This window comes from Vulpes vulpes, chromosome 13, assembly GCF_048418805.1.
Source record: "Vulpes vulpes isolate BD-2025 chromosome 13, VulVul3, whole genome shotgun sequence".
Taxonomy (NCBI): domain Eukaryota; kingdom Metazoa; phylum Chordata; class Mammalia; order Carnivora; family Canidae; genus Vulpes; species Vulpes vulpes.
The window spans coordinates 44302114-44324882 of record NC_132792.1 but is presented as its reverse complement, the minus strand read 5'-3'; the positions used below and the strand labels follow the sequence as shown (position 1 = coordinate 44324882).

General features: G+C 37.9%; 1 long non-coding RNA gene across 1 annotated transcript in view; it reads right to left on the bottom strand.

Moving 5' to 3' along the window:
- LOC140595171 (uncharacterized) overlaps positions 1 to 2683 on the bottom strand; it is an 84025-nt gene extending 81342 nt beyond the window's left edge. Inside the window, exons 1-2 of the long non-coding RNA XR_011996588.1 lie at positions 2617 to 2683; positions 739 to 957 (exon numbers count right to left, since the gene is read on the bottom strand). This is a non-coding gene — a long non-coding RNA (uncharacterized lncRNA). The remainder of the gene's footprint in view (positions 1 to 738; positions 958 to 2616) is intronic.
- Positions 2684 to 22769: the final 20086 nt, after the last annotated feature.

Below are 22769 nucleotides of genomic sequence, written 5' to 3'. Positions count from 1 at the left end.
CACACTTTCCCATCCTCACGCTCATCCAGAAACAAGAGCAAGAACAAAAGTGTTTCTTTTCAATATGTTCCCTAGGCAAGCAGAAGCCCCTCCCTCACAAGTCTGACTGAAGAATGCATCCCAAACAACTTTGCATTCAAAGTTTCCAAGGAGAAAATGAAAATTTCCAGAAGAGCTGTGATTTCTAGATATACAAAGTAATCGCGCGTGTGCGTGTGTGTTTGTGTGTGTGTGTGTGTACACGTGTGTGTGTCTGCCTTCCCAAACTAAAACCGGGCATGGGAGATTATGAAAACAAGGAAACATGAAGAAGATGTTTTCATTGCTCTTAATAACATTTTTCACTATTTAATGTCAATAATACATAATTATATTCCTATATAAAAATTTTCAAATAAAAACAGACACATTCAGAAAAAAATCCAGGAGTTCCTTGCACTTCGTACCCACAACCCCAAGTCCTCTCCCTCTCCACTGTCTGTGCTTTGGGTGCAGCCTTTTGTTCTATTCCTATTGTATATATTTGCATACAAAGGTGTGTACTTAGACATAGGTATCTTCAGGGCTTTTTTCATTAATAAATCATCTTTACAAGTTGCTCTGCAACTTGAGGTTTTCAATTTAACAATGCCTTGAAAATTTTACTTGTCTCAGGGCATACAGAGCAATCTCATTCTTTTGTAAAGACTGCTTATTATTCCAAAGTATAAATGACTCATAATGTGTTTACTGACTCACTGTGTTGATTCTGTGGTGTCATTGCAGTTTTTCCACGAAAAATTCGCCATCTCTGGTGGACTTCATTCCACTTCTCTGCCTCATGACTGGCCTTTAAATATGTTCCACACCAAAGTATGACATTAGGAAAGGATCCCAGTAAAACAGGGTGGAAATTTCTATTTATTATTTTCAGTTTTGGGAAGAGCTACATATTTATAGAGATGAAGTCTGTGACACCTGAAAAATAAGCCAATAGAAAATCCATGTGTTTTAATACAATTGATTCTTATTTTTCAATTAGAGTTGCACATATAGAGAAACCAATATAATGATCTCTTCTTGAAATAGCACTCATAAATTACCATTGATGGGAAGAGTTTTACTGCTAAAAAGATTACAGAGTATGTAATTTTAAACATTATAAACAATGAATTCTCCCTCGCGTTTACATTTTCACATTTTATAAAGTTCCTAAGCACTCCCTCAGAGCCAAAACAGCCTTATTTGGAAGTTCTTTGAGAAATTGTTTCCGGATCATTTTTGCTTTCAGGCATCCATTCTCAGAGGGAGCTGGCCCTCCAGCCCCAGGAAATAGTCATCACTTGAAGCCATTATGCAAAACTCACTAAATAGAGATAAGTTAGTGACTCACAAGCAAAATCCTATATGACTCTTTCCAGTCCACAGCTTACTCCCCAAATCTCATTTAAATCAAAGAAAGAAAAATAATAATAAATAAATAAATAAATAAACAAGCAAACAAACAAACCAAAGAAAGAGGGCAGCCCAGGTGGCTCAGAGGTTTAGCGCTGCTTTCAGCCCAGGGTGTGATCCTGAGACCCGGGATGGAGTCCCAAGTCAGGCTCCCTGCATGGAGCCTGCTTCTCCCTCTGTCTGTGTCTCGCCTCTCTTTCTCTCTGTGTCTCATGAATAAATAAATAAAATCTAAAAAAATATATAAATAAACCAAAGAAAGGTAGTCCAATTCTGCACTGAAGAAATCTTCAAAATTATAGGCAGAAAAACAGTTTTTGAGGGAACAGAGATTAGTTGATACTGCACTGCTTAATACACAGCAAAAAAAAAAAAAAAAAAAAAAGACCACAGGATCAGATAAATGGTTTGTTTTATTAGCCTGTCATTGGCCAGGAATAAATGGCCCCAGGGTTATCACTCCACGGAGTGAAAAAGTCATTTGAGACGGATCCTGCCTCACTGCCCCTACTCTAACTTTGCTAAGGGTTATACTGGAATAATAAATCTGTAAACTTTTGTTGTAGCCATATTAGAGTGAACCATAATACCGCTTTGTTGTCATCATTCCAAGAAAGCCCTGATCAAACCTGGAAAAATGACTGTGTACAACTTTTTTCTTCTCTTCTTTCCTTCCTTCCTTCCTTCCTTCCTTCCTTCCTTCCTTCTTCCCTCCCCATTTCCCTCTCTTTCCTTCCTTCCATCTTTCTATCCCTTCTGCCATCCTTTCTTTTTCCTACTCTTGCATAGGATTTCTCAACCTGAACACTACTGACATTTGAGGCCAGATCATGCTCTCTTATTGGGGGCTGTCCTGTGCATCACAGGAGTTTAGCACCATCCCTGGTCTCTACCCATTTGGTGCCAGCAGCAGCCCGAGTTTTGACAACAAATGCATCTCCACGTATTATCATATACACCCTGCAAAATCACCCCCTTAGAACGCCACTGTTGTAGCATTTGTTAATTATGACATTTATTGAAGCAAAATTCCTAACCCAATCTTTTCCTAATCTACATACCTTATCAGTCTGTGAACTGACTTTGCCTTTCGCCTTGCAGGTACCGTCACCTCAGCTATTCAACATCCTGCTCAGCCCAAGAATGGGAGTATAACAAAATGATTACAATAAAAATAATTACCGGCTTCTGTTCCAAGCACTTTAACATATTTTTATATAACCTCTTTGTGATTCAGTTTCCTCATCTGTAAAAAGGAAATAATAATAGTAACTACCTGAAGGATCTTGCAAGAACTAAACAAATTAACACATGGAAAGCATTTAGTTGGGTCTGGCAGTTAGCAAATGCTGCCTTAAGCGTTAATGATTCTTACCTCTATTGTTATTGTTATCATACTTCCAGTTAAGTCTCACCACTGCCTTAGCCAACTGGGGAGCTGGGATGTAAACATGAATCTACTTTTAATACCCAAGCCTGAGCTCATAAACATTAATGTTGCCTCAAAAGGAGAAACATTAAAAATAACATATTAAGAGCTAGATTTGTAATTTTAAATTTTCTAGGATCCAGATTTTAAGAAGTAAAGAGAGGTACAAATGGGGTGGCTCAGCAATTGAGCGGCTGTCTTCAGCTCAGGGCATGATCCCAAGGTCCTGGGATTGAGTCCCACATCGGGCCCCCTGCAGGGAGCCTGCTTCTCCCTCTGCCTATGTCTCTGCCCCCCTCTCTCTTTCTCTGTCTCTCCCTATGTCTCTCATGAATAAATTAATAAATCTTTTTTAAAAAAGAAGAGAAACAAGAGAAAGTAATTTTATATTTTACTTTAACTCAATATATTAAAATATTATAATTTCAATATGCAGTCAACATAAAACATCAATGAGATAATTTATATATATTTTTTGGTAGTCCTCAAAATCTGGAGCTTACAGCTCATCTCAGTCTGAAGTAGATACATTTCAAGTGCTCAATAGCCATATGTGGCTGGACTACTATATGGAACACATAGGATTAAAGACAAATCGAGGACACCGTTACATGTGAAGAGCCTCCCTCCCCATCATGTGCCAATCATGCGGTTGAATGTATTTATTTCCTCATTCAATTGAATCCTTTTTTTTGTGAAGTGCCTATGCCCTGCTACTCATTGTATAGCACACACGATTGGAAGTGCTTTGTAGTTATTGAACAGAAACATAAATGCAAAAATGAATAAATGCATGAATGAATGAGAGAATGAAATAAGTTAAAAACCAATAGCAGGCTATATATATATATATATATATATATATATATATCCTTAGAAAGTAAGCTAGAATGTAGGCAAGTTTGAAAATTGAAAACCTCTACTGTAATACTCATTTGGCTGTTGAAAGAAAAGTGTCAGAGCTATAACAGACGCACAACTCAAGTCTCCTGCTGTCAATCTGATAAAATCCTGAATATTTTCACATTAAAAATGCACATTAAATTTTTTTATGCATTCACATCCCACCTGTAGAATTACATGATTGTATAAAATTCATTTTAAACTCTCCTGAGGATAGAATGTAGGCAAAATCTCTTTAGAACATTTTACAGAAATATCACAAAAAAATGGACAGTTGATATGAATGCAAAAGTCTGAATTATGCCTAAATAATAGGAGTTTGAGCCTCAGATAACATTCTTTTAAGTGGTGAGTAAATATGCTCAGTTGTTTGAGCTGTTTTGGACATCATTCCTTATACACTGTTTTTCCTTAAAATATGGAGCCCAAGCCAGACATAATAGTCTAGATCATTGAACGAGCACAGGATCCAATGAAATTATTAATTCTTTTGATAAATTTGGCAATTATAAATCTGTTCATTATACTAAATTTTAAAAACCCTGCCAATTCACTTCTATAGGTCATTTTCATATATAGGTCCTTGAATCAAACCCTGCCCAGTATATATGCCCATACATATACATAAAATTAAACTCTAACAGTGTCCTATGAGCTCTTATAAGATATAATCTTCTTAAGTTTCAGTCATGTTTCCAGCTTTTTAGATCAAAATTCATTTTGCTTCTGATGCCTAGCATATTCACTAACTTTCCTACCTTTATGTCAATGACAGATCTGATCAGCACATCCATATCTTCATCCAAATATTTATAAAAATATTAAACAAGGCAAAATTTAGGAGGAAGTTCTGTGGGGTGGCACTAGGTGCAATAGTTCTCAAATTTCATATGCAAAAGAATCACCCTGGGGAGCTTCTTTAAAATGCAGACATCTGGGCCTCTCCTTCAGTAATTCTGATTCAATGGGTCTGGAGTAGGGCCTAGGAATATAAATTTTTAAAAAGCACCTGTGGAAATGAGCGAAGAACACTAAATGAGAGCAAGCAAAGGCTATTTATTCAGAGCTTGCTATCGCTAGGGAGTGAGCCCTATCTCTTGCATTTGACAGAGATAGGCAGAGAAGCAGAGAGCCTTTATCCTGGGCAGGGGTGGAGGGGTAGGAGGGGTGGGGGTGTTGAGGGGGGAAGACTTCAGGTGTTGGGGTCTGACTCTTTGGGTGTCTCTCCACCACCACCACCACCCCACCCCACCCCACCCACATTCAAATGTTGAAACCTCAACTCCCAATGTCATGGTTTTAGGAGGTAGGGCCTTTGGGAGGTAATTAGATCATGAGGATGGAGCGCTTATGAAAGAGATCTCAAAAGCTTTCCCACCCCTTCTGCCATGTTAGAACACAGCAAGAAGGCTGCCTATGAGCCAGGCTCTCACCAGACACTGAAATTGTCAGAGCTTTCACCCCAGATTCCAGAATTGTGAGAAACAAATATTTATTGTTTAAACCACCCAACAGTATTTTTCTTATAGCAGCCCCGAAGACTAAGATATCAGATATACGCAATTGAAGACTGTTGGCATGGGAAAGCTGCAGGCAGGCTAAGGAGAAGTGGGGCATCTTCTGTGACTTGTTAGAGGTCCATATTTGGCCTTCTCCCATTAATCCTAAATTAGAAGCAGAGGCAAAAACTAGGACACTGTCAGTTATTAAGTCCTGGCCACTTGGGGCCAATTGTTACAGGGGCTATTATTTGGCTTCCTGGGCTGTTTGATACTGATAATAGTCTGACTTCCTCGCTAGTTACTCTACGTAGTAGGTTGGCCTATTAGTCTGGTTGCTACAGATTGCGGGGCAGAGTTTTATTTTTATAGGGAGTCTAGTCACTGTCCATTTCTAAACTGTCTCCCATGCTCCAGGAAATTCTGATACAGGAGGTTCTCACACACAGCGTGCCAGATGTTTAAAGCACTTATCTTTATCTTCCTGGTTGACGCTGATTAAACCAGGCTCTCCTCCAGTTGACATTTCCCCATATGGCCACAATCCATGAGGACATTCAGATAAAATGACCAACTGGAATAAAAATCACTTCTTTGTGTAACCCTTCACAATTTACAGTTTCTACATTTTTTTTCATATTTAATTTTCATACCACCTTCATTTATGAGGGACATGATTCTATATTCTCAAACCAGTGGAGAATGCATTCTTAAATATTGCTAGCAGCAATGAAAAACGGTCCAGTGACTTTGGGTGACTTCCAGTTTGGAAAACCATTGGAACTGTCATGGTGGCTACATGACTCCATACATTTGTCAACCTCCATGAAACGGTATTTCACAAAGAGGAAATTTTACTCTATGTAAATTTTTAAAAATCAGCCAAGATATAAGAGGAATCTAAAATAGAATGCAGTCTGTGACAAAGAAATTTAAGTGTCTGAATAACATAAGTACACAGGCGGGAGTGAGTAAGAAAAGAGCTGACCTAAGTAAGCTTACAAAACAGTGATTTGACTATAAAGCTAAAGATAAAAGAATTATACACAAACACAGTACTCTAGTTGGTAAATTTGTTTCTCACTGGGATATGTGTTAGTAATTCTGCAACCACTATATATATATATATAATTGAAAACCTGTTGAAATATATATATATATATATATATATATATATATCGAGGAAGTCAGACTATTATCAGTGTGTGTGTATATATATATATATATATATATATATATATATATACTGGGTCAAACAAATATGCAAATAAATTATAAATAACGGAAAAAAATACCTGGAGACCCTATTCTTGAAAAAAAAAAAAAAGACAAGATTTCTAAAACAGATAAAATATAAAATTGTTTGCATCCAGGACAAGGCAAATAAATATTTGTAGCATGAAATCTGAGTCCTAGAGAATAACACATTAATACAAGGGAACTGGGCATTTCTAAGCATGATACAGATAACACAGCCTGTATTTCTTTCTGCTTTTGATTTAGAACTTCTCTATAGCAAGAGTGATCAATGATAAGATAAAAAATATAATAAACTGCTACAAGTATTTCAAAATAGTAGCAATAAGTAAAATCATCAATCAAAAAAATTTAAGGCTTTAAACCACCATATAACAAGGCCTATTACTATCAGTTATTGAAGTCAGCACACTGGATTACAAAAGGAGATAACAAAATATTTAAGTGTCAGATGATCAGTGGTGATGGTTTTCCTAGAGATTGTGCATTGTGAAAAGAAATTTTAAAAATGGCTAAGTTATGATCAGAATGAGTTTGCTCCTGTTCTTTTCAATGGTACTGAGGTACATAAAAGGAAGGAAGCTGTACTGTAGAGTCATTTGAAACCTATCATAGATGAGAAAGATCCCTCTCCTCATTTAACTTCATTTTTCACAGGTGGGATCTGCTTTGCAGAGTTGCTTTACCAGCTCCGTGGCATTTATTGATAGTGTTCACTCTCTGGGGTACTGAGCACTTTCACTGAAATTTGTGAGCCATATATTCTATTTTGAGTCACTCTGGCTCTCATTTAATGATAGAATTAATGCATGTTTTGCCATTCTGTGCAAATTTCGCAGCGTAGAGCCTATGGTTTTCATCAGAAGTGCAAAAAGTTCAGTAAGTAAAGCACAAGACCTTAAGCAAAACTAACTGCCTTGCAGTCAGAATTTTGATTGTCTTGCTACTTCCTTGCTATGGGCAATGAACTTACTCTGGGCCTGTTTCTTTGACTGCCAAACGCTGATAGTAATCACTTCCCTGCTCTTTCCACAGGGGTGCCAGGAGGACCAAATGAGATTATGGAAGATTAGTGCTTTGTTATCTCATTACATAAAAACTAAACAAATGAGAGTTGTTATGATGACTCTAACTATTAACGAGAAAATTCTTGACATGAATGAGAATCAAAAAAAATCTTTTTATGGACAGAAATGTTACATGATCGGTGATTTGCTGCATGGATCAAATGATGTGATTCTGAAAATCATCAATAGGACCATTAAAATGTTCTTCCAATTATAGAATATTCAATGATAAAGAAAAATCCCGGGGCACCTGGGTACCTCAGTTAGCTGAGGGTCTGCCTTTGACTCAGGTCAGGATCCTGGGGTCCTGAGATGCAGCCTGCCATTGGGCTCCCTGCTGAGCCTCCCATTGGCTCCCCCTCTGCCTGCCGTTCCCCTGCTTGTGCTCTCTCTGTCAAATAAATAAATAAAACCTTAAAAAAAAAGAAAAATACTAGTAAATTATAATGTAATAACAAAAAAATTATGAGTATCAAAAATTATAATTATGAGAGGAAATAGAAGTCCTGATACTCTCCTTTCCTTACTTTACTTAACTAAGAAGTAAATAAAGCACACAAATCCATTCACACAAATACAATGGGAATTCTTCTCTAAAGGCATACCTCTGGGACATTCAAAGGATATGAAAGTTGAACATAAAGGAAGAGTTATTGATGGTAGAGTCTTGTCATTAGGAAAAGATTGACCTCTCTTCAATCATACCAGGTGGCAATTACTTGTTCTTACATAAAACTAGATCTGCTTTTGTCAAGTCAATGAAAGCAAATAAAACAAGGGTTCTTGTGTTAATCCTGGAGATCCTATGATATAAAGAGAAAACCCTGGAAAGATTAGGAGGCCTCATTTCTAGTCTTAGTTCTACCCTGTTATTAGCTACTCTGGACCTCAAATTTTTTACCAATAACATTGTCCTACCTGGGATCCCTGGGTGGCTCAGCAGTTTAGCGCCCACCTTCGGCCCAGGGTGTGATCCTGGAGTCCTGGGATCGAGCCGCACGTCAGGCTCCCCCCCCACCCCCCCGCATGGGGCCTGCTTCTCTTTCTGCCTGTGTCTTTGCCTCTCTCTCTCACTCTGTGTCTCATAAATAAATAAAATCTTTAAAAAAAAAAAAAAAAACTGTCCTACCTACTCCAAAAGGTGTGAGTGTGGAGAGAGAGAGAGAAAGAGAGAAAGAGAGAGAGAGAGAGACAGAAAGAGACAGAATGAGAAAGAAATGTCAAATAAAATAAATATGAAAGTGGTAAAACAATGATGTTTATCAAGAGTGAGATTACAGTTTTACATTTGGGAACTAATTGTACCATACAGTAAAACCAGTGATTAAAAGTCTGGCATGGGGACACCTGGGTGGCTTGGTGGTTGAGCCTCTGCCTTCAGCTCAGGTCATGGTTCCAGGGTCCTGGGATCGAGTCCCACATTGGGCTCCCCACAGGGAGCCTGCTTCTCCCTCTGCCTGTGTCTCTGCCTCTCTCTCTGTGTCTCTCATGAATAAATAAACAAATTCTTAAAAAAAAATAAAAATATAAAAATAAATAAAAGTCTGCTCATAGGGGCACCTGGGTGGCTCAGTTGGTTAGACATCCAACTCTTCGTTTTTTAATTTTTTTTAATTTTGATTTATTTATTCATGAGAGACTGAGAGAGAGAGAGAAAGAGAGAGAGAAAGGAGGGGCAGAGGGAGAAGCAGGCTCCATGCAGGGAGCCCGACCCGGGACTCAATCCCCAGACCCCAGGATCATGCCCCGGACCAAAGGCAGGTGGCTTAGCTAAACCGCTGAGCCCCTCCCCACCCCGCCCCACCCCGGGCTGCCCAACATCTAACTCTTGATTTTGGCTCAGGTCATGATCTCAGGGTCATGAGGCAGAGTCCTGCACTGGGCTCCACCCTCAGTGGGGAATCTGCTTAAGATTCTCTCTCTCTCCCTTTGACCCTCCCTCCACTCACATGCGCTCTCTCTCTCCCAAATAAATAAATAAATCTTAAAAAATAAAAAGTCTGTCCATAATCTAAAGATCAAAGTCTTTAAGGTTGCAATTTCTTGGAAGTGGTTAAGAATTTAACTTCTACCATTTCTTAAAAAACTTTAGTTCCTTTTTTGGAAGAGCACTGTCTCTGGTCAGAGGCCTTCTTCTTTACTCAGGCATCTATGTCCACCTCTGCTCTCCAGTCTCAAGCCAACTGTGAAGGGGTTGAAATCACTTTGTGGAACTTTCTCTGCCAGCACCTTCTCAAGAATTCCCGTGTCACTTTTGCTGTCCTGGGGGCACCGTGGTAACCCCCTGTTCCATAGATCACCTGCTGAAACAAGGCTTAGGGACTTGATAAAGGCATGATTATGCTCAGCCTCAGTTTCCTCACCTGAAAAACAATATCATGCTAGATTATATCTTTGGCCTCTTCCTGCTCTAAAATTCCGTGCTCATGTTTCAAATTGACAAAAATAAAACCATGCTTAATTGGCTCTAAGTAGGAAACCCTCTTGTTTCTGCAACATATGGAGCCACACTGTGCAAAGAAGCTTCGAGCCCCCCAGGGGTGGGCTCAGGTTTGATGGGGCTTGAAGGCCTCACAACTAGGTGGCAGATTTTTTTAGGGGAGATAATACAATATTTTGAATATAAAATCAAATAGAGAGGACAAGTTTATTTAGAATTAGAGAAGGAATCACAACAAAATTACAAATTTTAAAATGTTGACAAACAGAACAAGCATCAAAAAATCAAAACAGCATAATGTTCTTATTAATGATCTGCTAATATATCTCACAGTACTTTTTTCTCAATTTTTTGGCTGCATGCTCTTTCCTCCTTCGCATGATAATTGTATTTTAAATTTTCACATAAAGAGAATAAAATGATCATTTAGTTTTTCCTCTGTCATGGGTAATCGAAAGTTGGGGTTTTTTTTATAATTGATGCTCAGAATGCATAAAACACATGCCTACACACACGTGTGCTGTGTTTGCAGTACTGCTACCTGTGTGTGCCCTGCAAACGCAGGACTTCTGAGAACTTCTGTAGGTCTTTTTACTGTGAATGCTACTGTGCTGTGCACATTTCTGTTGTGGTAAGGCACTGATAAGAACCAAATTCTCCACTTACAGCTTTGCCCACTGATGAATAAGTATTTCTGGAAGCTATTCTGGGATTAGCATAGCTAGCAATAACTTCACTATACATGAAAGTGGCTCTAAATCACACAAATCCATAGCACTGAGCCCAAATTAAGTGTATCCCTAATTCTTCGACTTCCCATTAATGAATTCTAATAATGCCTATGGTCATTCCAATGCCACCTGACGGGGGTGGGGGGGGCGGGGACTACTCTGAAGGGAAAGTAGAATTGGAAAGATGCAGAGGACCTAAAAAATTTTACTGAGAACATCTAAGTTTTGAAACTCTATACACACACACACACACACACACACACACACACACACACACAAAGTCCTCTCAGGGCTTTGGAAAGCACAAGGTGAGAACTGCTGAAAGTTACCCGCTGTTAGCTTCATGGAAATCTTCCTCTGTCTCTCCAGGTGGCCCCAGCTTGCCCCTGTCAGCAGCAGCCAGAGTAGGAGGGAGACTCAGACTCAAAAGATGACACTCAGGAGTTCGAGCCGGAAAGTCACGGGAAGGAGCAAATTCTAGAGTACTTGGAATAGCTCCTAAAGATAGGAGGAATGTAGTTACTGCCTTCATCTTCCAGTGAAGATGGTATGAAAATGGACAGCTGCTTTCCTAGATAGAGGAATAGGAAACGACCAAGGCTGCGCTAAAATTGGATTCTGCTCAAAGGGCCAGAGCACTTGCATACACCAGAGGCTGCTGCCAAATGCAAAAGGGAGTGAGAGGGTTGGGAGCCACATGACTGATTAGTGGTGTCTGTAGGGCACTGAATTATGAGGTGGTACTTATATAATCCAGATACTGAACTTCTCTGGTTTGATACGTCAGTCCAAATCAAAGAATGCGAGCCAAGGGATTGGAGAGAGTGTAGAGAGATTCAAGCTACATTCTGAATAAAAATAGTGGTCTAGAGGCCAACACACACATACATAAAACTTCAGGCATGTAAGAACAATTAGAGAATGTAGTTCAGATGAAAACACTATGTCCACGCCAGATATATGTTGGGAGAAATGAAAAAGTAGCATAATCGAGGAAGGAAGGCCTTCCCTCCTTTCTTCTCTCCTGCCTTTCAGCAACTCAGTGATTTGGGCAAGGAGAAGCAGGCAGTTATATTCTGTTACTTAGGCCTGAGAAGCCTTTACCAAGTATTTGCAATTCATAACCACAGTACCACTAGAAGAATCTGGAAATGTTTCTAGTTCTCAAAAATTAAAAAATAAATAAATAAAATGAAACACAGTCTCTGCCTCCACGGTGTATATTGTTTACATGGAAAAGTATAGTAGGTCGTAGACCCTGACGTAGAGATTTGCTTGCAGCCATTGTATGGGAACAGCACCAGTAATGAAATGAGGGCAGCAAAATTGGGCAGAGAGAGGTCAGACCATAATGTAGATGCAACAGAGCCTTCAGCCTATTCCAACGGAATGCTCTGGAATGGGAATGACTCTTCGGAGTGGCCCTTAAATAAGGAAATGAGGTCTTTGCCCTCCCACAGTGGACCAGTCATTAGATGGAGGCTGTCCCGGGGGAGGGCTGAGGGTAGTTCTTGGAGGGAGATGGAGCTGTGGGTCCTTTGCAGCCAGCACCCCCCAGAGCTGGTGGTATGAACGTCATCATCCCGAACAAGCCATCTGTGCAGCACCTTAAAGTGAATGCTACAGACAAAGTACGAAGAGATGAAAAGAAGCTCGAAAACAGTAGTACAACCTCTGAAATTCAGTCCTGGTTGATGAGTCGATTGCAAGCCGAGAGCCACGGACAGCAGAGAGGGAGCCTCTTTCGGATCCTGCTCCTCTGTTTGAGTCTGTTGGGAGTCTGAACGGAGATTACAGGTCTCCCACAACTTTTGTTAAAATTTAATGAGTCCCTTGAAGATCGTGAGGCATGGAGCTAAGACCCCAATGCCCACTCTGAGAACACAATGAAGACAGGTGCGCTGAGATGACAGATGATGTTGTGAGCGCTCTCACTGGAAAACTACAACTGAGGACTGCAGTTCAACAGAAGGCATCTCAAGGGCAATGGCTACCCTTGAAGAGGATGGCAAGCTGCAAGCCCTAGGGAGGGAGAGCTTTTAAGTCGAATTTGCCATTCCTTCCTATTTTACTAGGCCAGCCCGGCTGCTCCTGTCCTGTTTTGAATATTCTATTTCTGTTTAACTACATTCTGTGATTCTGTCCCCCGATAGCAGCTGCTCCACACTTGGCAAACTCTGTGGGCAATTCAAGGATTTGTTTACCTTTGCTCTGAAGCTCTGTGACACTTGTTCTTACATTCCGATAGAGGCAACAGAAGGAGAATAAATGCATAACATAGAGAACCAACTACCGTTACCTCAAAAATAGGCTGGCTCGAAGTGTGTTTTCCCTTAACTGCAATTAAATATTTTTTATAATAGTGAATGCCAAATAAGTGCAATGGTCCAAGAGAAAATAGAGAAAACAAATGCTAACAGCCGCCATGTGGCAATCCCAGTTGTATTTGGATATAATCATTAACTTTGATTCTCAAGAATTTACAGGGAAAAATAATGTTATTCTCTAACATTATTCAGAAACCTTGCAAATGAAGGCTCTGTCAAGTGATTTCAAAATTTGCACTTGAAAAATGTGGGTAAGGATTAGGAAGTTAGCAGGTTGGGATTGAGGGATATCTTTGGTTTTTCAAAACATACTGAGCCTTAGCTTTTAAAGAAAACTAGCCAGTTCAGGGTAGTAACCTTACAGTCAAGAATCTGTGGTTTTTTAAAGATGGTATTTTCTTGGAGACCATGATTTTGAACTATATTATTTTTATTTTACGTATGTTAGCTGAGTTCTTGAATCAATTTTCAATTTCCAGACACAGAAAACTATTCATTGAGAGTACTAAAAATTCTTTTCTCTTCTTCCCACCATTGTATCTTTTTATCTTTACAGACCCAACCAGATCTGCCAAGGTCCTAAATTCAAATATACCTGTGGGTCACTGTTTGACTTTATTGATTTATATGAAATAAGGATCACTTTACCTACTGTTTGCATTGGGGTTTTTTTGTTGTTCTTAATAAAAGAAAATGACAAACAGTACCTTAATTGTTTCTTTCAATTTATTTTTTGTTAAGTTCTTCCTTTCCAGAGAGCCAGACAGATATTTTTAAATGATTGTCATCTTCTACATCTGTCCCAAGATCGGTGATTTTGTTCACCATAGGAAATCCTGATTATATTCTGGGTCATTTTATACTTCACTTGACTTTTTTTTTTTTTTTTTTTTTGCCTTTCTCTCCAAGTAGATGAGAATGGCTACTCTGGTCCCATTAGGACCTTAAGAAGAGAATATATACATAACCGTTACCCTAAGATTAAATAGGCACTTGTAATATAAAATTCCTCTGTCAATTATAACTTCCCCTCTGTGGTTTGTGAATTATTTTATATGTTTGAAGTACATCCCTACACCAAAGTCAGGCCTTAAAGTTCTTCCCACTTCCTCTTAAGTATGGAAATTAATCATTTGGGACTATAATTAAACATAAGATTCACAAGAAAGGGAATCTAGCACAGAGAGTTTCCTATAGACGTGTTAGATAACACTTAATGAACCATTTTATATCCTGTTAAGACTTTATGTCATGCAATCTGTGTGTAAAATGGTTATTGAAGTGGTTTTCATATTTTAAAAATTATATAATTCCTCATCTAAATAACAAAGTTGGGAGCGACACTATAAAACAGGCCATAGGCAAGTAATGTATGATATGCGTTACTCTTAGTCATTACATTAATATTGATAATACTCACAAGGAATTAAACTATTAATTTTTCATGAGACCTAAAAAAAGTTGTATTATTGCAATAATTCAATCACAGAAAATACAAAGGATGCAGGATTCCAGCTGAATGCAAATAGAATTTAAATATGTATGTTTCAGTTTAACCACACTGGTGTTTGCTGTAGACGTGGCTTAGTTTTTATTCTAGTTGCGTAAAATAATTCAACCAACTTCCTTCTTTGCATACAAAGGAAATATTTCTGCAATACGGTTTTTGGTTTATCTGAGCTGCAGAAACTCCTTCTACCTCTAGCCCTAGTCCATTTTCTGAGCCATATTTTACTCCCTCCTGAAGAGAGTATCATTCTTACAGAACCAAGACTTTTGCTAACTGCAAAAAGACAACTTTTTCGTGCTTACTCTCACACAATCTGGAGAGTTTTTAATTACAGAGAGCTGCTAGCCTTACCATAGACACACCCAGTTGTAGCCTCCTGTAGGGATTATAACTGTGTCTGAAGTACAGTGTTCTGCTTGGAAACAAACATGACTGAGTCAAGATACTCTTAACTGTAAAAGGGAGGGTTGAAACAGCAACACCAGAAGTCAGTTGATGCCAAAGCTAATTCTTCCCACCTCTTTCACCTCTTTTAACACTAGATCAATCTAGATATCTTCTGAGTGGCATTTAAACACAGTATCTTTGGTCGGGTTAAGTCATCCCAATGCTCCATTTACACATTCCCTAGTGTAGGGCCTGCCTCCAGGAGTGTTGTGACATGCCAAGTTCCTACCTCCTTACATGAGTAAAGAATTTCCTACTGTATTAGTCAGGATGGGTTAGGGTGGACTCTGGTAAGAAATTAACCCTGAAATTGCAATGGCTGAACAATATAGAAATTTATTTCTCACTTACGTGAAGTCTGATGGCCTCCACGCAGTGACTCAATGATTCAACTATGTCTATCGCCTGGCCCTGCCTTTTCAACAATTGTAGCAAAAGATGTCACCTGAAAAAAAAAAATAGATGTCACCTAAAGATCACAAACTTGCTTTTCTGTGTTGTGGCCCAGAAGAGACACGGGCACTCGTACTCTCAACTAGTTGGCCAGAACTAGGTGTACAATGCTTGATCTGGAGCCAGGGCAGGTGGGCCAGGATGGTTGAATTCTTACTGTATTCACCACTTTCTCACTATAAAAGTAATGGTGTAGAAATTTACAAAGATCAATCTCTTTGACTCTTTGACCCTTTAAAAGAAGAGAAAACCAGGAATATAGGCATTTCTTAATATGATTCTTTAGTTTTGCCCTGTTTTGATACTTATGAAATAAGTGTAGATATTGGGTTATATAGAAATATAATCTGAAACTTCAATTAGATATAAAATACTATTTATAGATCGATCAGTTTTCAAATACTTAGTATTTTAAATTTACTTTTAAATTTCATTTAAAAATGTAAAGACTAATACTAACGGAGAAACACTGATGTTGTGATGCATCTTTGAACTTTTTCCTAGAGCTCTGGCTTCTCATCTTTGCATTGCTAAAATGACTGTTTACCTTTATAGATGATTAGTTCATTAGTTATTATTAATGTCTATATTGTATTAACCCAGTCAAGCTATAAATCAAGAAGCCCTGCTGCTCTTTGTCTCTTCCTTCATATGCAAGCAATCATTAAATCTGTCAATTCTATCTTTTTAATATCCCTCACATCCATTCACTTCCTGGCTTCTCCATTGTCACAATATCTTATTTCACATTATTGCCATCTCTCACCTGCATAACTGTGAAAACTTTATAACTGGTTTCTCTGAATCTCATTTTACACACCTCCAATCCACTCTCTGCTATTCATCTGGATTCTATAAATATAGCATTATATATGTGTGTGTATAAATCTATATGTGGTTATATCATTGTTATCACCCAGTAGATGAAGTCAAACTCCTAGCCTAGCATAACAAGGCACCATATGTCCTGCTGAGCAGTCCACCAATCTCACCCACTGCAGCAACTAAGATCAACATGTTTTTGTCTGAAGCACTCTTCTCTGTTGGGAGAGATTCACATGTATCTCCATATGACCTCATGGCTCTCACTCTGACTTACTTCTTTTTATCCTCCAGGACTTGGTTTAGCACTAATCTCTAAACATGGATGAGTTCTTCCTTCAAGCTTTCATACCTTGTGCTGGCCCCATCATAGCGCTTATTGCACAAGATGGTATATTTTCCCTTGCTATGGGTCTCTCCAGCTATATCAGCACTGTTCAAATTCAAACCCAAAGAGCACCTTTATCTGAATCATGTAGGGAGCTTGTTAAAATTATAGATCCTAAGATGTCACTTTAGATCTATTGAACCAGAATCCTTAAGAGGAGGTCCAGGGATCCATATTTAAATACATTACCCAGATTGTTCTAAGGCCTACCGATGTTGGAGAACCATTACTGCAGGCTATGGATCTTTTTAGAGACAGACTGATTTGGCTATTTCTCCAGATGCATCTCTTTTATGGCTAGCACAGCACCTGGCATGGTAGGCAAGCAAGAATTTAATACATATTTAATACTAGAATTTAATACTAGATATATTAAAATGACCTGAGACTTACACATTTATCATTAAACTGGTTTTTTAAAAATATTTATTCATATATTTGAGAGGGAGAACATACGAGTGGGGGGAGGGGCAGAGAGGGAGACAGAGTCTTAAGCAGACTCCATGCTGAGTGCAGAGCCCGACTTGGGGCACTACATGGGGCTCAATCTCATGACCCGAGCCAAAATTAAGAGTTGGATGCTTAACCAATTGTGCCATCAGGTGCCTCCATCATTAAACTGTTTTACCAAGTATTTCTAATTTACTCATTATTTCCTTTTCTTTATGTTTCAATTTATGCTTTATTTCTAATTTTAATTAATATGTGTGACAGTTTAAAATAAATTCTGTTTTTTTCTTTCTAGAATTATTTTGCATTTTCCTCACCATGAAAAGGTGACTTCTAAACATATTTAGAATTTTCTTTTAAAAAGCTCTGCTCTGCTGAAGTTTTACTATGTGGTTTTCAAAGGTAACCTGTCTATAGATGTTCCAGATAAGTTCAGCTATTACTCTATATTTCTAAGATTCATTTATTGGATGAATATTAAAAAGCCCTTACCACATGTCAAGCACAATGTCAGGTGTTGAGTATATGTTGGCAAATAAGCAACATGGTCCTGCTTGTACACAGCTTATATTATTATTGGGATGCAGGCATTAGACAAGCAAAGAAACACATGTGTTGATGGAGGAGGTATGTATATGTATATGCAACGCAAAATATAAAGTTCTGCAAAAGAAATAAGTAGGGTGTAAAGTGGGAATAATGAGATAGTGAGTGTGGGGACTTATTTAATGTCCAGTCCAGGCTTCTCTGGGGAAACAGTACTTACAACAAAACAGAAGTGTAAGTGAAGTCCTCTATGAAAGATGAATGCTCTGACAAAGAGGGAACAGCAAGTGCAAAGCCCCCAGGGCAACTTGGGTGATCTGGAACCTGGAAAAAAACCTGAGATGTCTGAAGGATAGTGAGCAAGGAGGAAGGCTATTCAAGACAAGGTTGGAACCACAGGTATGGGTTAGGTTCAAGGTGGACCTTGCCAGCCACAGTAAAAGAGTTTGCATTTTCTTGTAACTGCAATAGGAAATTACAGCAGAGTTAATTAAGCAGGGGAGCCACATGACCACATTTATATTTTTTAAGAAATCACTCCCCTTGTAATGGAGAGAATGAAATTTAGAGAAGGAATAGAAGCATTGAAGAGAGGAATTAGATGAATATTTCAGTTGTTCAGACATGTGAGGATGGACTCTGGTGTTGGCAATGAAGAGGAGAGATGTAAGCAGGTTGAGGTATATTTTAAAGGTTAAATCAACAATAATTGCTGATGGGTTACATGGGGGAAAATGGGGCAAGGTGGAATTAGGGAGAAAGGGAGTCAAGTTTTGTCTTTAACATTTAGGCCATGATTTACTACTAGTAGAAAGCCTTGAGAGACAAACAAGTCGGGAGTGGAAAAGGCCACAAGGGTTTAATTTAGGAGATGCTAAACTCAAGATGCCTCTGAGACACGTGAGTGGAGATTTCAAGGAGGTAGGTGATTAATTCATATAACATTTAAACCACATAGGAGGCTCACAATGATACGAACTTTATGAGCATTTCCATTTTCTTTATTATTATTTTCTTAGCTATCAGTGACCACTTTTACTGTCATGTAGAGATAACCTCTAAATTTACCTCTCTACCCTGCTATGTCGTTCCAGTCTGAAGAAATTCAGAAGACAGAACAAATTTATTTAAATTCTAAAGTAATTTCATATTTGAACTGGAGTAAAATTATCATATATATTTAACCCCAAGACATGTCTGTGAGCAAAGTATGAATAAAAGAAGTTGGCCTTAGAATGCAAGACGATATGTGCATTTATTCTCACTTTATTATTGAATAATCCTAATGTCTCTTCTTGCTGTTTTACAGACTCTAAATTGACTGCAAATTTGCAATGACAGCTGTTTAACATAGGAGACAATAAATCAGCAACTGGGCTCAAAAAGCATTTCCTGAGCATAATCTTGATGGTTAATAATAATAATAGTAATAGATAATTTCTACTAAGGGGTTACCAAGGTATAGACACCAGTGTTTTTTCACATAATTTTTAGTTTGAATCTCATAAAAAGTCTAAGAGGAAAGTACTATTACAATCCCTATTGTACAAGTGAAACAGGCTGTGGAGCAATTAAATAACTGCTTAAATCACAGGAAGTAGCAGAGAGAGCACTCAAGTGTGGTTCACCTGATACCAAGATTTCTGCTATTAACCACTAAGTTAGGTTGCCTAAAAACTATGAAGCATATGAAGGAATATAGTACATTTAAATTGTTTATAATCCAGTCAAAGGAGAAAAACATGAGGGAAGGGATGAAATTCATTGAGTGACTACTCCCCTGTCACGTCTAAGACACAGAAAAAGCCCTTCCTTCTAATGAAACCACCCTCCTTCTCCCCTTTGCTCCACATACAAGCATATAAATAGGGAGCTGGATTGAGTGGCCTCTAGAATGCTATGGAGGTCATAGTTTACAGAGATGGGGTTAGAACCCCAGATGAGACTGGTTTCTAATCTCAGACTGGACACGGAGGGAAGAACCAAGGCAGACACTCCAGACTCTTAGGTAGCAAGGAATTGATGGCTATGGAACATAGGGAAATGGAGCTTTCCATGTGCTCAAGCCTCACTCATTTAGAGTCTTTGTTGGAATTTTGGACTAAATTCTTAATATGTTAGGATGTTAACATGTATTATTTTACCTCACCTTCCTCCTTCCTTTTTACCTCACTTTCCTTCCACATATCTTCCTCAGAGACTTTAATATCATCCTTAATAGAACCCCACTCCATTATCTCTAACACTTTCAGTGTGTTAGGACTTTGAATATAGTTTATCCTTTGCTTCACAGAGCTTATTTGGTTTGGTAATATAATTTTGCTTACTGAGAGGCTCATAATTTGGGACTTTAATAAGCCAGAATTTATGTTTGCCAACTCTGCAAGATTCTTATACGTTCACTAACTACCTTCCTCTAAATGAATTCTATGCGCTAGGGGCAGTTGTAGTTATTCTGCAGAATTAGGAGACTAGCCTATGGTTTGAATCCTGGTATACTGTATACTAAGTGCATAATCTTGAGCAAGTTATTCAACTTTTATTTTTTTCCACCCAATTTTTTGTGCCTCAGTTACCATAGATATGAAATGAAAGTGATAATAAGATAAGATCATGGTAGGGTTGGATGATGTATACACTGGAGTGCTTATACCAGAAAATACTGACACACAGAAAATACCCAACGTCCTAGATCATACATCCTATCTCACTTTGCACAAAGCCTTTTACCTGTAATTACTAACCTACTAGAGATTCCCTTAATTAATTCCTTGTCTCTATTCCCTCAGTGTTCTCTATGTCACTGAAATATTCAACACAATCCAAGAAAAGAATACCTATTGTTTCATTGTGCTAAGTCTTTGCATCTCATTTTGATCACTCTCATTTTGATCCACATTTGTATACATTTCTTTATATTGTATAAAGATTATCCACCTATATTTCCCATGGTTTCTATGTGATTCCAACCCTGCATGGCCAACAGCATTTTCAATGTTCCTATTTCTTTTTATCCTCATAAACACCTTTCAAAATATGTTTTATTATCTCCATTTTACAAGGAAAGCTAATACATACCCAAGGCTGTGTATTAAAAAGAATCATCACCAGGATACAAATCAAAACAATGCTCTTCCCCAAGTTACTCAGAAAAAAATGAATGAGAAATATTAGTTATGTATTAAATTTTTGTTTAAAGATTTTATTTATTTATTCATGAGAGACATAGAGATTCAGACAGAGGAAGAAGCAGGATTCTCACAGGGAGCCCGATGTGGAACTTGATTCCCAGACCTGGGATTACACCCTAAACCTAAGGCAGATGCTCAATAGCTGAACTACCCAGTCGCCCCTAGTTATGTGTTAATTTAAGAGGTGCTTTCCTTGTTTGCAAAAGTGATCCCTAATAAGGAAGTTCAGTAAAGGTACAATTGTATATGAAAGGCTTTAATGGGAAAGTGAGGCCTGAGTTTGTCCTTAGGGAAAAGTTTGATTAGAAGGCATCATAAAGGCAAGTTACCTGATCAAGTACATGGAGCCTCAAATAAAAAGTGGCAAATGCAGAGCACCTATGAAGAATATTTATTGAGCAAAAGTTGACTATTGGGAAACAGGAATTAGGGTTGGATCAAAAAATGGGCCAGTATGCAGAGGGCTATAAAAACTAAGTGAAAAATTCTGAAATCAGTGAAACACAACTTTTTCTTTTTGATGCTTTTTAACATTCCCCTGCTACTGGCATAATGCTTATTCTGCTTGACTTCATTACACTTCTCATGTATCCTTCAAATTTCAGCTGAAATATTTTCTACCCTAAGACAGCTTCTTTAGAGAAAGTAAAGCATACTCCTCCCATAGATCTTAGTCAGAAAAATGTAGCACTTCTTCCATTAACTCCAATGATTTTTCACCTATTTATGTCTCTCACTAAATATGGAAGCCCTGGAAAGACAGGAAATGTATTACAGGTGGTTTTGAATCCCCAGCATTCATCTCAATGTCCAGCACACAGCCGGCACTTAATAGATGGTTGTTGCTTAAACAAATCAATAAATGAATGGTTCTGAAGAAGAGGAATAACAATGAAAGTGATGTCTAATAAAAAAAAAAAAAACATGCAGAATGGGCTGAAATAGGAGTCTCTAAGAGGCAAATTATTTATGTTACAAAATGCATTAAAGTATGATTTGGACAATATACATGAAGTGCCTTATATGACATGCTTTCGCTGAATTGCTATAATCATACAAGAATTTAATCCTATTACCCTGATTCTCTAATGTTAGCCTATCAAAATCAATAATATGAAAAAATTACTGCAGTTTAAATAGATTTGACAAATGAGGCAAATGTGATTTCATGTGAATCAAAAGTTATGAGGCAAAAATCCTTCAGCATTTTTTTCTAATGAGGCTCATATTCATATGATTCAACAGAACATTTTAGAAAATGACTGTTTAAACTCTTCATAACTTTTGGATTTCTTTTTGGTAGGCACTGTCTAGAGCAATAATTTTCATTTATCGTGGAAAAGTCCGTTGTATTTGCAACCTATAAATAGAAAAATTATAGCATTACAAGACTACAGTCTCTTGTATCCATTCCTTTTATTCTTTCTTGCTAAACCTATAATGTACCAAGACAATATAGCATTCTTTGGGGAGGAAAAAGAAAAAATAAATTTCCATGGCCTTATTTCTAAATGCGGCCTTAAGCAATGGAAGATTTTGAATGTGCCAAACAATTAAAATTCTTCGTTACAGCAAATGAATTGGCCTAAATGAAATTTTATCTATCATACCTGGTGAAATCATTGCATCTCCCTTCCTGAAGAATGATTCAGTTATTAAGAATAGATTGAGTGTAGATTCAAGTTCAATTATACGTTAATATTAAAATATATTACCTTTTAAAAATGTGTACATTTATTAAATCATTTTTATAGGGGAAAAAAAGGATAATTTAATTGATTTCCACCATTGCTCAATGAATACCACCAGCTGCAGGCAAAATCCATTAGAAGAACATCTCTACCAGAATGAAACACAAATACAATGAACACTTAT